Source organism: Procambarus clarkii, chromosome 75, assembly GCF_040958095.1.
Source record: "Procambarus clarkii isolate CNS0578487 chromosome 75, FALCON_Pclarkii_2.0, whole genome shotgun sequence".
NCBI lineage: Eukaryota > Metazoa > Arthropoda > Malacostraca > Decapoda > Cambaridae > Procambarus > Procambarus clarkii.
The window spans coordinates 21,979,602-21,993,582 of NC_091224.1; positions in this window are offsets into that span (position 1 = coordinate 21,979,602).

Genomic DNA, 13,981 nt, shown 5'->3' on the forward strand with positions numbered 1-13,981 from the left:
GGGTGAGTCAGTAGTCCCTTGAAGGAGCCATAGCCTGAGGGTGAGTCAGTAGTCCCTTGAAGGAGCCATAGCCTGAGGGTGAGTCAGTAGTCGCTTGGAGGAGCCATAGCCTGAGGGTGAGTCAGTAGTCGCTTGGAGGAGCCATAGCCTGAGGGTGAGTCAGTAGTCCCTTGAAGGAGCCATAGCCTGAGGGTGAGTCAGTAGTCGCTTGGAGGAGCCATAGCCTGAGGGTGAGTCAGTAGTCGCTTGAAGGAGCCATAGCCTGAGGGTGAGTCAGTAGTCCCTTGGAGGAGCCATAGCCTGAGGGGTGACCTGGGCTCCCGTGACTAGCTAACGAGAGCGGTCTGGTGGACACACGACGAACTAGGCTTTCCAGTCGTGAATTAAAGACTGGGCGGGTAGGAAGGCTGGCTGACGTCGTGGCCCCACAAGTGCCTATGATGAATATGTTGACACGTCGAGGCCCTGTGGCAGTAGGGGTCCAAAACCTGCTCCGAGATGATCATCGTCACGTCATAGTGATGTCAGACCGTGACGTCATACATTCTAGTGGCTTTACAAGAATGTAATTACTATGCTATGTATCCTCACAATCCTAATGTACCTTCTTGCATATATATATAAATAAATAAAAAAATTAATAAATTCCGACTGCACACCACATATAAAAAAAAACATTTTTATCTCTAATTTTCATTAGGTTAGGCTTATCTACGGTAATTTAGATTACTATAGGTTAATCTACGATAGGTTAGAATAGAAATGAAAAGGTTAGGTTAGGCTAGGTTTGTTCTTTATTAATTAATATACAATATAAAAATCATATTTACATCAATTTACAAGGTAGGATAAGTTGTCTCACGTCCTGCCTATTATATTAAACATAATTTATATCCAATCTATTCCTCTAAGGATCGTGTATGTCGTGATCATGTCACGACTTGTCTAATATATGCATAGTCTAACATATGTTGTCTGTAAAGACTTAAAAGATATGTTTTACATGTAAATAAAGACATAAAAACACGCAATGGTGCAAAAAAAACAAAAAACAAAAAAAAATCAGTTCAAAAGTTGTATCCAGTACTGAAACAAACAAACAAACACCCTTCTTGTGAGTATTTCGTTCAACTCGTCTGCAAAATAAAAATTAATTGAAAATCCACTTTTTTTGTAATTTATTGTTGAAATTTTGTCTAATTTTCTGGTCGATTAAGTTAATTGTTATTGTTATATAATTGTTAATTGTAGAGCTGTGAGTCAGACATACAGACAGGCAAGCAGACAGACGGGCAAACAGGCAGAAAATCGATAGACATGCAAACTAAGATACAGATAGACAGGTAGATAGATAAAGCACATATAGGCACAAGAGACAGATCAACAGATAGGAGAAGATCTAGTCAGATAGACACATACAGACAGACAGACGAAGATCGAGGCAAGACAGACAGACGAAGATCTAGACACACAGACTCGAACGAGTGCCTCTCCACTACACAAGTCACATCAGCCGGGAATCGACCCTGGAACCGCCTTATGCAGTAGCGATGGCCCCCTCTCCCCCCTCGCCAGCACAGCTGATCACACACACACACACACACACACACACACACACACACACACACACACACACACACACACACACACACACACACACACACACACACACACATACACACATACACAAAGAGTGCTGGGAAGACGGGGCACCACGAGCGTAGCTCTCATCCTGTAACTACACTTAGGTAATTATTACACACACACACACACACACACACACACACACACACACACACACACACACACACACACACACATACACACATACACAAAGAGTGCTGGGAAGACGGGGCACCACGAGCGTAGCTCTCATCCTGTAACTACACTTAGGTAATTATTACACACACACACACACACACACACACACACACACACACACACACACACACACACACACGCACACGCACACAAATGCTTTCCAGACCCTATACATAATGTGGGTAAGACCAACTCTTGAATATGCAGCCCAGAGTCTCAGAAAACAAATTAGAATTATAGTCATTAAGTCTAAGTTAGACTATAACTAGAGTCTAAGTGAAAAGAGTTAGACAAAGAAGTCAATGAATCTAACTCAATATACAATTCTAAATGTATACCTGTATATAAGAAACTAATAGGATCTGAATTATTGCATTGCACTGAACATGTTTTGAAGGCGGGGCCAAGGAGCTGGTGCTCGACCCCTGGCAGCACACCCCAATGCGGACACGTTAGGTGAGGATGTACACGCGCGCGACTGGGCCTCACGCGCGCTACCCAATTACCAGATATAATTATCAAATATATATATCTCTCTTTCTCGGTGCTAGGCTCAAGGTCAAGCAAGCTGTTGTGAGCTCACAGGAGTGCACCCGGAGGGGGGGGGGTGTCTGGTTCTGTCTGTCTGTCGTCTCTGTCTGTCTGTCGTCTCTGTCTGTCTGTCTGTTTCTCCCTCTCGGTTTCTGTCTTTCTCTCTCGGTCTGTCTGTGTCTCTCTCTCTCTCTCTCTCTCTCTCTCTCTCTCTCTCTCTCTCTCTCTCTCTCTCTCTCTCTCTCTCTCTCTCTCTCTCTCTCTCTCTCTCTCTCTCATACACACTCACACAGAGTTACCGAGTTAATAGATAATATAATATAGACATAAGGCATGTGTATATTCAATAGCTGGAAACTCTTACGGACCCTTAGTGTGAAAGCTGGCGATTGACGTGACAAGAGTCACATACACAGGTGTATGGCTCGGTGTATAGTCCCTGAGAGGTGTGTGTTTCAGTGTATGTCCCCTGAGAGGTGTATGTTTCAGTGTATGTCCCCTGAGAGGTGTATGTTTCAGTGTATGTCCCCTGAGAGGTGTATGTTTCAGTGTATGTCCCCTGAGAGGTGTATGTTTCAGTGTATGTCCCCTGAGAGGTGAACCATGTATGTCAGTTCCTGTACGCGAGAACCCAAAAAATCAAAGAACCAATGAGGCTTCCTATCCTTGAAATTGGAAACTAATAATAATAATAATAATATGAATGAAATTTATATTTCATCCAGAGAGAGGGTAAATTAACCTAGCATGTCTAGTGCCTGGAAATGGAACGAGTTCCCCCTCCTGGAATTCACAGCCTCGCCTCCTGGAAATTCCCACGGTGGGTGTCAGGCAAGGGAAGTGACGTTATAAATTAGCTTTCCAGTGTCATTTGTGCCTGATTATATTAATATATATATATATATATATATATATATATATATATATATATATATATATATATATATATATATATATATATATATATATATATATATAATTTGTTTTTGCTTGTGTAATAGGCTTTTATAAAATCAGTCGATTTCTAATATTGGTTTGTTGTTATGGACACTAAGACCTATCGATGTGGCAAGATATTGGGAAATAGAAGTCACTTAGAACTGGATCTTGTCACTGGAACCAGTCCTCGCCAGCTACACATTCCAGTAATACTTGGTTAATATTAGTCTGGAACGGCGCGGAAACGTCATCTGGAACACCAATCAGCCCTGGCGCCCCTCTACGTGTACTTGTGGGGGTTGAGCGTTGGCTCTTTGGTCCCGCCTTTCAACTGTTAATCAACTGGTGTACAGATTCTGGAGGCTACTGGGCTCTGTCAAGTCTACATTTGAAACTGTGTATGAAGTCTGCCTCCACCGTGGAGGCTCCAAACTCCATAAATATAAATTTTGACCTGTCTGCCTCCACTGTGTATGGTGTAAAGGTTTCAAAGCTACTGTCTACATGTGTATAGGGTTCCCGGTAGTGCAGTTGCGTTCGTTCTCGACTCACAATGGAGAATTCTGGGTTTGAATCCCAGGCGGGACAGAAATGGTTGGGCGCGTTTCCTATCACCTATTGCCCCTGTCCACCTAGCATTAGTCAGCTTGTTGTGGGGTTGCATCCTTGGGAAGGTCAGTAATTTGACCCTTAGGAGACCCCTCAATATGAGTCTAACAACTAATTGAATTATTCAGTGAAGCTGTACATGGAGTTGGCTACGTTGATCCCATGTTCGTATACTGCCTATGGTAATTAGTCTGTCCTAGCCTGCTATGTCACCTATGTGAATTTATCAATATATTCATCAAAGGTTGAGCTTCAGCTACTAAACCCCCACCATTTCAGTCTTCACGTGGTTTCTACAGTGACATTTTCTTGTTGGAACTTGTTTTGTCTACTGCTGAGCCTTTATAGTGTGTGCGTGGGTGGGGTGTGTGTGTGTAATTACCTAAGTGTAGTTACAGGATGAGAGCTACGCTCGTGGTGTCCCGTCTTCTCGGTACTCTTTGTCGTATAACGCTTTAAACTGCTGACGGTTTTGGCCTCCACCACCTTCTCACTTAGTTTGTGAAAGTGAATTTTCTTATATTTCTTCGGCATCTGTGTTTAGCTAGTTTAAATCTATGACCTCTTGTTCTTAAAGTTCCAGGTCTCAGGAAATCTTCCCTGTCGATTTTATCAATTCCTGTTACTATTTTGTATGTAGTGATCATATCACCTCTTTTTCTTCTGTCTTCTAGTTTTGGCATATTTAATGCCTCTAATCTCTCCTCGTAGCTCTGTGTGTGTGCATGCTTGTGATCGTATTATCGTTCAAAGACATTTATATTAAAATGCCAAGCTAAGAACCTTAATTGCCCTCAAAGCTAAGAACCTTAATTGCCCTCAAAGCTAAGAACCTTAACTGCCCTCAAAGTTAACACCTTTAACTATCCCCTTAAAGCCAACAACCTCAACTATCTACCAAAACTAACAACCCAAACCACAGACGTACGGACAATCTATTTACCGACTGATGTTTTCCACTGACATTCGCGAGATAAACTACTGATAAATGTTTTTCTAAAAAGCATTAAATAATTACGAATTACAGTGCAAATTATGTTTCAATATTTGCGCGCTACAAAATTGGCATATAGATGTGAAATTATATTTTAAGTGTTAACTTAGTTTAACCTGTTTTTTATCGTATATCTGCAAAAAAAAATGCCAGATTAAAACTAAATGTACAGATTGTATTGATACAAATGATTAGAAAATTATCAACCCAGCCTGCTGAAGTGATAGTACTTTTTGTAAGTATGTAGTCGAAAGTAACATTATGTAGTAATGGAACATTAAGCAAGCCACTTATTCTACACACACACACACACACACATATATATATATATATATATATATATATATATATATATATATATATATATATATATATATATATATATCAGTAGAGTTACTAGTGATGGACGGGAGGTGGTGGGAAGGCCAGTGAACCACGCACACATTAGCCAGCTCCAACAGGATTGAAGTATCAATATTTTATTAGGCCAGCGGAACACAACATTCCGCGCCCCACCCCTCCTCCTCTGCCCACACCACACACCTACAACTGATTCCTCGCCACAGCTGGTATAATCCTCATTACTGAGGCGTTTGGGGGGGATTTGTACACATTGTTAAATCGGGATTACTCATTCGTATTGACAGATCATGAGATAGTACAGTCGGGTCCACTCTCGACTCGAAATCGGGAATACCGGGAGGGACCACAGAAGTGGTTGGGCACGTTTCCTGTTGCTTAATGCCCCCCTGTTTACCTAGCAGAAAGTTGGTGCCTAAGAGTTAGTTTGTTGTGGGTTATATCCTAGGAAGGATCTATAGTTCAAATTTGTGGGTGGTGGTGGGGGGGTTAGTCTATATAAACCTAACATGTATGTATATATATATACACAGACTGCCTGTCCCCCGGCACAATGAATGATTTATACAGGCGCCCATATTTATAGAGAATACATACACACACTTGTATTTCTCTCGGGCTCTTCCAGCCATCCGAATATTTAATTCGGTTCTGGCCGGTTTAAATAGTTCCGCATCAGACACTTATATTGCGGATTTTAGTGAAGCAAATTTGCCATAGACTGTATTGAATAACATACAAGTAATTGAAGAATATTTTCAATGTATTCACGTAAATATATTAAATTGACAATCTTTAGATTTTGTACTTTTTTCTAAGCTTATAGCCTGTTGTAACCTGTTGAAAACCTGTTGTAACCTGTTGAAAACCTGTTGTAACCTGTTAAAAAGATATTTTTGGGAACAGACTGTTAGATTGAAATGCCAATGAGAAATGTTAGATACCAATGTATCTAAGTTAAACAGGAATGTCATTTATTGATAACATTTATGCTCCTGCAGCCTCATTTATTGTCACCTTAATTTTTCTTAAAACACTAATATTGCACATTATTTGAATTATTAATTTTTTCTACAAAATATAGAATTAAATATTTTTATTTATTTGCAATTTTCAGAGTAGGTGAGAGTTCACCTGGTAGTTGTGATTTAGTAACATGTGATGTTATTATTGAGTAAAAGTTTTGATCAACAGTTATTTTAGTCTCGGAGCACAAGACTGTATCCCCTGGAAACACAATCCAAAACTGTCTCTATTTTTCGCTTGTTACAACTTGTAATAAAGTTGTTACATCTTAGCTTAACGTGTTAATGACGTATTAGAACGTTGTTACAACTTGCTATATATGTTGGTATAACAGGTTAGGAGGTGTTAAAACTTGTTCGAACGTTGTACCAACGTCGTAGTTTCGGTGTGTGTTTGGTGGGTCGGTCCTGCAAGTATCTGGACCCTTGATCTTGATTTTAGCTATTGTTTAAGTAGTTAATCTCACTCCAAATTAAATTGTTCAGATAATTTGGATGTATAAATATTTTTTAAAATCTTGGACGGTTGAACAACTTAGGAGCAGTGTTGCCACACACTTTAGTCTCCTGCCTTATCGCCCTAATTTCTTGACGAACTTGAAGAATCTATAGGAAATATTTATAAACAAACCAAAAATATTCTTACCTTTTCAGGTTACATATTCATACAACCCGTTCTCGCACTTTCGTATTGTCAATATTGACTTATTAAATAAGTGCATATGTGACATACTAATTTATTGTGAATATTTTAGTTTACCTTGAAAAGCTTCATAGAAAACACCGACCTTACCTAACCTTCTTAGTATGTTAAGATAAGCATCTTATTGCTTCGTAATTACAATTATTACTTAACCTATTTTTTTTTTTTTTTTTTTTTTTTTTTTTTTTTTTTTTTTTGAGATTTCTTGTACAGCCACTAGTACGCGTAGCGTTTCGGGCAGGTCCCTGGAATACAATCCCTTGCCGCGAAGAATCGTTTTTTCATCCAAGTACACATTTTACTGTTGCGTTAAACAGAGGCTACAGTTAAGGAATTGCGCCCAGTAAATCCTCCCCGGCCAGGATACGAACCCATGACATAGCGCTCGCGGAACGCCAGGCGAGTGTCTTGCCACTACACCACGGAGACTGTGTGGTCTCCGTGGTGTAGTGTGGCCACTATACCTATTATAGGTATACGTATAGGTCTCTGTAAGAAAGTGCGAGAACGGGTTGATTCATACATGCTGTAGCATCATTATGTAAAGTTTATTTAAACGTTCTGACGGAGTATTGCATATATTCCGAGAGATGGTGATGCCAATTCTTGGTAGGTGAGTGTGGCGACAATGGCGGAAGCGTTGAGGCATCCACGTGGACGACATGTTTCAGACATGAAATTTATTATTTATTTATTTATATACAAGAAGGTACATTGGGTTAGAGAGAATACATAGCATAGTATTTACAATCTTGTAAAGCCACTAGTACGCGCAGCGTTTCGGGCAGGTCCTTAATCTAACAGATAATTTTAAGTAGGTAAATTCTAGCAGAATTAATAAAATGGTAAGAGATACATTGCAAGAAAAAAATGAGATGAGAGAGATTAGTAAGTATATTAAAGCACATTGGTATATTAAACCTCTGATTGATTACATTGACAGCTTGATTGGTAATTTGAGTGGAAATTGATTGATTGCTTGCTTGATTGGAAATATGACACTTACTAAAATACACCATACTGAAATACAACACACTGAAATTCAACACGCTTAATGAAATGCAATATACTTACTGAAATACAAAACACTGAAATACAAAACGCTGAAATTAAAAAGGAAGCCTAATTTTTAATAATCCGTCGGTGAGTCTGTCAGTTTTTTTTTTAAAGTTCAAATTGGTTTATCAAGTTGGGAATCATGAAACTTCAAGTTGGGAATCAGTTGAAAGTTTCAAGTTGGAAATCAACTGCATGAGAGCTTGAAGTTAGAAATTAATTGAGAACTTCATTAAGATCAGGATATATGAGGCCGATTATTTTTATTATTATTATTATTATTATTATTATTATTATTGTTGTTGTTGATGTTGACATTGATTTTACAAATTGAACGCAATTATCATCAGCTAGACTCGTATCGTCACAGCAATCATAGCTATCATCACCTCTATCGTAGTAATCAACGTCTCCGCCATCCTCCCCCCATCAATCCTCGGCCCCATGCTCCCCGCCATCAATCCTCGGCCCCATCCTCCCCCCATCAATCCTCGGCTCCATCCTCCCCACATCAATCCTCGACCCCATTTCAAACAGGGATGCCAACCTTGTCCAGGTCACAATGTATCACTTCACAAGGCAGTTGGGAAGCCGTCGCAGTTGGTACATCTGAACTGCATGTAGCCTGATGCACTCCTGATAACATTTCATTATTGAATCTGCACTGTTCTTTAGGTTGGTGGTCCTGTTTCTGCTCTTCTGCCGCCGTCTCTTCTTAATCTTGTTCTTCTCTTCGCTTCCAGCTCCTTCTCTTCAGACTCTCCTTCCTGTTCTTCCTTCTCCTCCTCCTCCTCTTCCTCTTCCTCACTTTCTTTCGTTACTCATCTTCCTATTCCGCCTCCTCTTCCTCCTTTTCTCCCTCCTTCTCTTCTTCCTCCTTCTTCTCTTCTTCCTCCTCCTTCTCTTTATCCTCCTCCTCCTACTCATCCTGCTTCTCTTCCACCTCCTTCTCCTCTTCCTCCTCCTCCTTCTCTTCATCCTCCTCCTCTTCCTCCTCATCCTGCTTCTCTTCCTCCTCATCCTGCTTCTCTTCCTCCTCATCCTGCTTCTCTTCCTCCTCATCCTGCTTCTCTTCCTCCTCATCCTGCTTCTCTTCCTCCTCCTCTTCCTCCTCCTCTCCTCCTCCTGGAAACTACTGCTGTGACCTCCTTTCCTTCTGAGTCTGGCGCCAAGATATATATAAGTTGCGATTCAGGTATATATTTCACCGAATTTTGTCCTTTAAATGCATTCTTTAACAAACAAAACAACGAGCTGTTTATATATAACCTTAGACTTTAATTATCTATAGTTATATAAGCCTCTGTTCAAGGTTCTAAATTACTACCCAAAAATGTTCTTATAAACTATGAAGATGTCTCGCTGGAAATTATATAATTATAAAATAATAATAATAAGGATAAGGATAATAATGATACTAATAATAATAGCGTTTGTTTGTCCCAATAAGCACTCGGACACCGATGAAAGGAATCTGAACACATGTGGACAGCTGAAAGTGGTCCTCCAAGCACACAGGATGTAGGCTACATATAGTGTTATCAGCGCCAAGCGTAAGTTAACACACCCCGGGGTGAATGTTCCCTACCCCAAGATCTTCACATGGGATATTCCCAGGTCCAGACCCACTTGGGCTGGACGGTCGAGCGACGGTTTGGCTTCATGCAGGTCGGCGTTCAATCACCCGACCGTCCATAAGTGGTTGGGCATCATTCTTCCCCCCCCCCCCTCCCCTGTCCCATCCCAAATCCTTATCCTGACACCTTCCAAGTGCTATATAATCATAATGGCTTGACGTTTTTTCCTGATAGTTCAATTCAATTCTATTAGGGGCTGAGTTTTTGAGTTTCTCCACACACACACACACACACACACACACACACACACACACACACACACACACACACACACACACACACACACACACACACAGGGGGCCTGACGGCTGAGTGGACAGCGCTCAGGATTCGTAGTCCTAATAAAGGTCCAGGTTCGATCCCCGGCGGAGGCGGAAACTCTTCCAACTCTTCAAAACTCTTCCTTACCCTTCACCACCTTCCCCACCCATCACCACCTTCCCTACCCTTCACCACCTTCCCTACCCTTCACCACCTTCCCTACCCTTCACCACCTTCCCTACCCTTCACCACCCTCCCCACCCATCATCACTTGCCCTACCCTTCACCACCTTCCCTACCCTTCACCACCTTCCCTACCCTTCACCATCTTCCCTACCCTTCACCACCTTCTCTACCCTTCACCACCTTCCCTACCCTTCACCACCTTCCCTACCCTTCACCACCTTCCCTACCCTTCATCATCTTCCCTACCCTTCACCATCTTCCCTACCCTTCACCACCCTCCCCACCCATCATCACTTGCCCTACCCTTCACCACCTTCCCTACCCTTCACCACCTTCCCTACCCTTCACCATCTTCCCTACCCTTCACCATCTTCCCTACCCTTCACCACCTTCTCTACCCTTCACCACCTTCCCTACCCTTCACCACCTTCCCTACCCTTCACCACCTTCCCTACCCTTCACCATCTTCCCTACCCTTCACCATCTTCCCTACCCTTCACCACCTTCTCTACCCTTCACCACCTTCTCTACCCTTCACCACCTTCCCTACCCTTCACCACCTTCCCTACCCTTCATCATCTTCCCTACCCTTCACCATCTTCCCTACCCTTCACCACCTTCCCTACCCTTCACCATCTTCCCTACCCTTCACCATCCTCCCTACCCATCATCACTTGCCCTACCCTTCACCACCTTCCCTACCCTTCACCACCTTCCCTACCCTTCACCACCTTCCCTACCCTTCACCATCTTCCCTACCCTTCACCATCTTCCCTACCCTTCACCACCTTCTCTACCCTTCACCACCTTCCCTACCCTTCACCACCTTCCCTACCCTTCACCACCTTCCCTACCCTTCATCATCTTCCCTACCCTTCACCATCTTCCCTACCCTTCACCACCTTCCCTACCCTTCACCATCTTCCCTACCCTTCACCATCCTCCCTACCCATCATCACTTGCCCTACCCTTCACCACCTTCCCTACCCTTCACCACCTTCCCTACCCTTCACCACCTTGAATTAGTACAGTGATAGAGGGAGGGTGAGGCCGTGAGTCGTCGATGAATAAACCAGTGTGTCATGAGTCAGAGGATGGGTGAGTGGATGTCGGTCTTGGATGAGTACATCAGTGGCGCTAGACAGAGCCTGGGTGAGTAGACATGATGAGTCTTGGATGGGTAAGAGCTCATCTCTCGCTCTGTTCTTGATGATTTTAGTAAACACACACACACACCTTTTGTATATTTTTGTAATTAATATATTTTTTTTTATTTAGGATACGGATTTTTTTTTTTCTTTTTTTTTTTTTTTTTTGACATTTGTAAAGATGGCTGCCACTGTCCAGGCATCCGCTCAGTGGGATTGCTGTGATGTGGGAAAACTATCGGTGGAAGAGTCCGAGAAGTCACTAAAATCGGAGAAACTTGAGCTACTATCGATGGTACTCGCCGAGCTGTCAGTTGGGTAGAAATAAGCTTCTATGGTTCTCAGGGTGACGTCTAACAGCTCTAGTACCGTTGGTCTGGTTCCTTCATCGCGGCTCGTCCCTCGTTTAGCGAGTGACCGAAGGCGGCGAGGCCTACAGGACATTACTTCAGAGATCTCCAGGATCATGTAAGACAACCCCACAACATCTGCCTTAACGGTGAGAGGTAACCCAATGCACGTCTCGTAGGCGTACCACGGCCATTCTATCATTGACTTCTCCGCTTCCTCTTCCGAAACGCTCCCAAAAGGGGAGACTTGTCCAACGAAAGTGGCGACCCCGAAGTCTATAATAGACGCCTTGGGATCTTTTGGGTCGCTCCAGTCCATCATAATATTATTGGACTTTAGGTCCACGTGAACGACGTTCTTTTGGTGTATTTCCTCCACTTTAACAATTAATTACTTGATAACCAACAGCCAGGTCATGTCATCAATGCTCTCGTCTCCATTCGCATGTTTATAGATAGCATCACTCAGTGTATCAGCCCCAAGGTACGACATGAAAATCCCGCCTACCAAAGGATATGTGCCAAGGAAATAAGGTGCTCCTCCAGCACCGTCTAGGGCCTTCATCATCTGTGTCTCTCGCTCAATATCTTCTATCCATGTCTCAGAAATATATACAACCTTAAGGACGACAGGCTCCTCGAGTTCAGGCAGGTGCCAGAGTTGAGTGCTTCCGTAAGTCCCACTTCCCAGCCCCTTAATGTTCATTTTCCTCTCATTCTTCCTTATCCATTTCTTATTACCAAGCAACTAAATCTGACGGTCGCGAACAGACGTCTTCTGGTCTTTCCGGGAGCTGGACACCTTACAGCCGCAGCAGCCCATGCTATCGCTCTTCTTAACTCTTGTTTCTATATAATACAACCTCGCCTCACTAAACTCTTGTGATGAGGTGGTGTGAGCGGCCGCTGGTCCGGTAACTATCCTAGATGCGGTAATATAGTTAGGTTGCCTGACTGGAAGGTGGCCCCAGCAGGTGACCTGCTCTCTCACCACACTAACACGTCTGCTGTAAATAGTAGAGAAACAGCAGAGATTATTGGAACCAAACAATGGGGGCGGGAGACGATGGGTGCGAGACATGAGGGAGGAAGATGCCGTAGGGGAACTGGGGTACAGGAATAATGGGGGATCATCGTATGATACTCACCAGGAAACCACACTGGCCTGGAATATCAATGCGAATACCACTGGATCAATCCGGGGGCTCGAACCAGCGTTCTTGATAATCTACTGGGGTTAATGAGAACGTTGCTTCAAATCCCAGGATTTCACCAATGATTTCCTCATTTTTATATTTACTCTCTTGCTAAATAAAATGTTGTGGATTCCTTCTCATATTAGCCTGCAAGAACATGACAAAGTTGACGCCCTTGCTAAAGCTGCAGTAAATAAAGACAGTATTGAACGGAATCTTGAGTTATCAAATAGTTCCCTTAAAAGTGTCATTAGACGAGAACTCCTGGATGAATTTGAAGAAAGTAGAACAGTGCAAACTGGAACTAGCAGGTCTATTGTTCATCACAATGAAATATGTGAAGTAAAACATGTGTATGGGGCAAGTAACAAAGTCAGTAGACTAACAGATGTTGTCACAGCTCGTATAAGACTTGGCTACAAGTATCTCTGGCAGTTCGGCTTGTATAGGGATCTAGATGAAGTAAAGTGTAAAGTGTGTGGACAAAGACAGGGACACACACTCGAACACTATATCTTGGATTGTAGTAAAATTGAGCCTTTTAGAGATAAATTTAAGCTCACTCTGTATGATATGACAACCTATCTTATTACCATGGATAAATTACCTGAAATCCTTGCACTGTACCCACATTTCGCTTCCAGTAGATGAACGACATATGAGATTCAGAAACAAGTAGTGTATTGTGAGGACTAATAATAAACAGCAGCTCCCCTATGACTCTGTAATATCCCCATTGGTCAAACTATTATGTATTAGCGATAAGACCTACCATTAATGTATGATGACTTACTGTAAATATGTAACTCTTGTAATAGCACTTTCTCTGTAACTAGCTGACATTGTAACTATAAGGTGTGAAGGATAGAAGAAATTGTTTATGTAATAATCTAAGATGAGGTCTGATAAAGACCTTTTGTGCCCCTCTGTCGGAGGGGCACAAAATCGGAGGCGGAAACAAATGGCACCGTTTCTTTCACCCTAATGCCTCTGTTCACCTAGCAGTAAATAGGTACCTGGGAGTTAGACAAGCTGTTACGGGCTGCTTCCTGGATGTGTGTGAAAAAAAGTTGATTTTTTCGGGGAAATTCCTGCCCGGGCCCTAAACCGATTGACAGTTGAGAGGCGGGCCCAAGGAGCCAGAGCTCAACCCCTGCAAGCACAA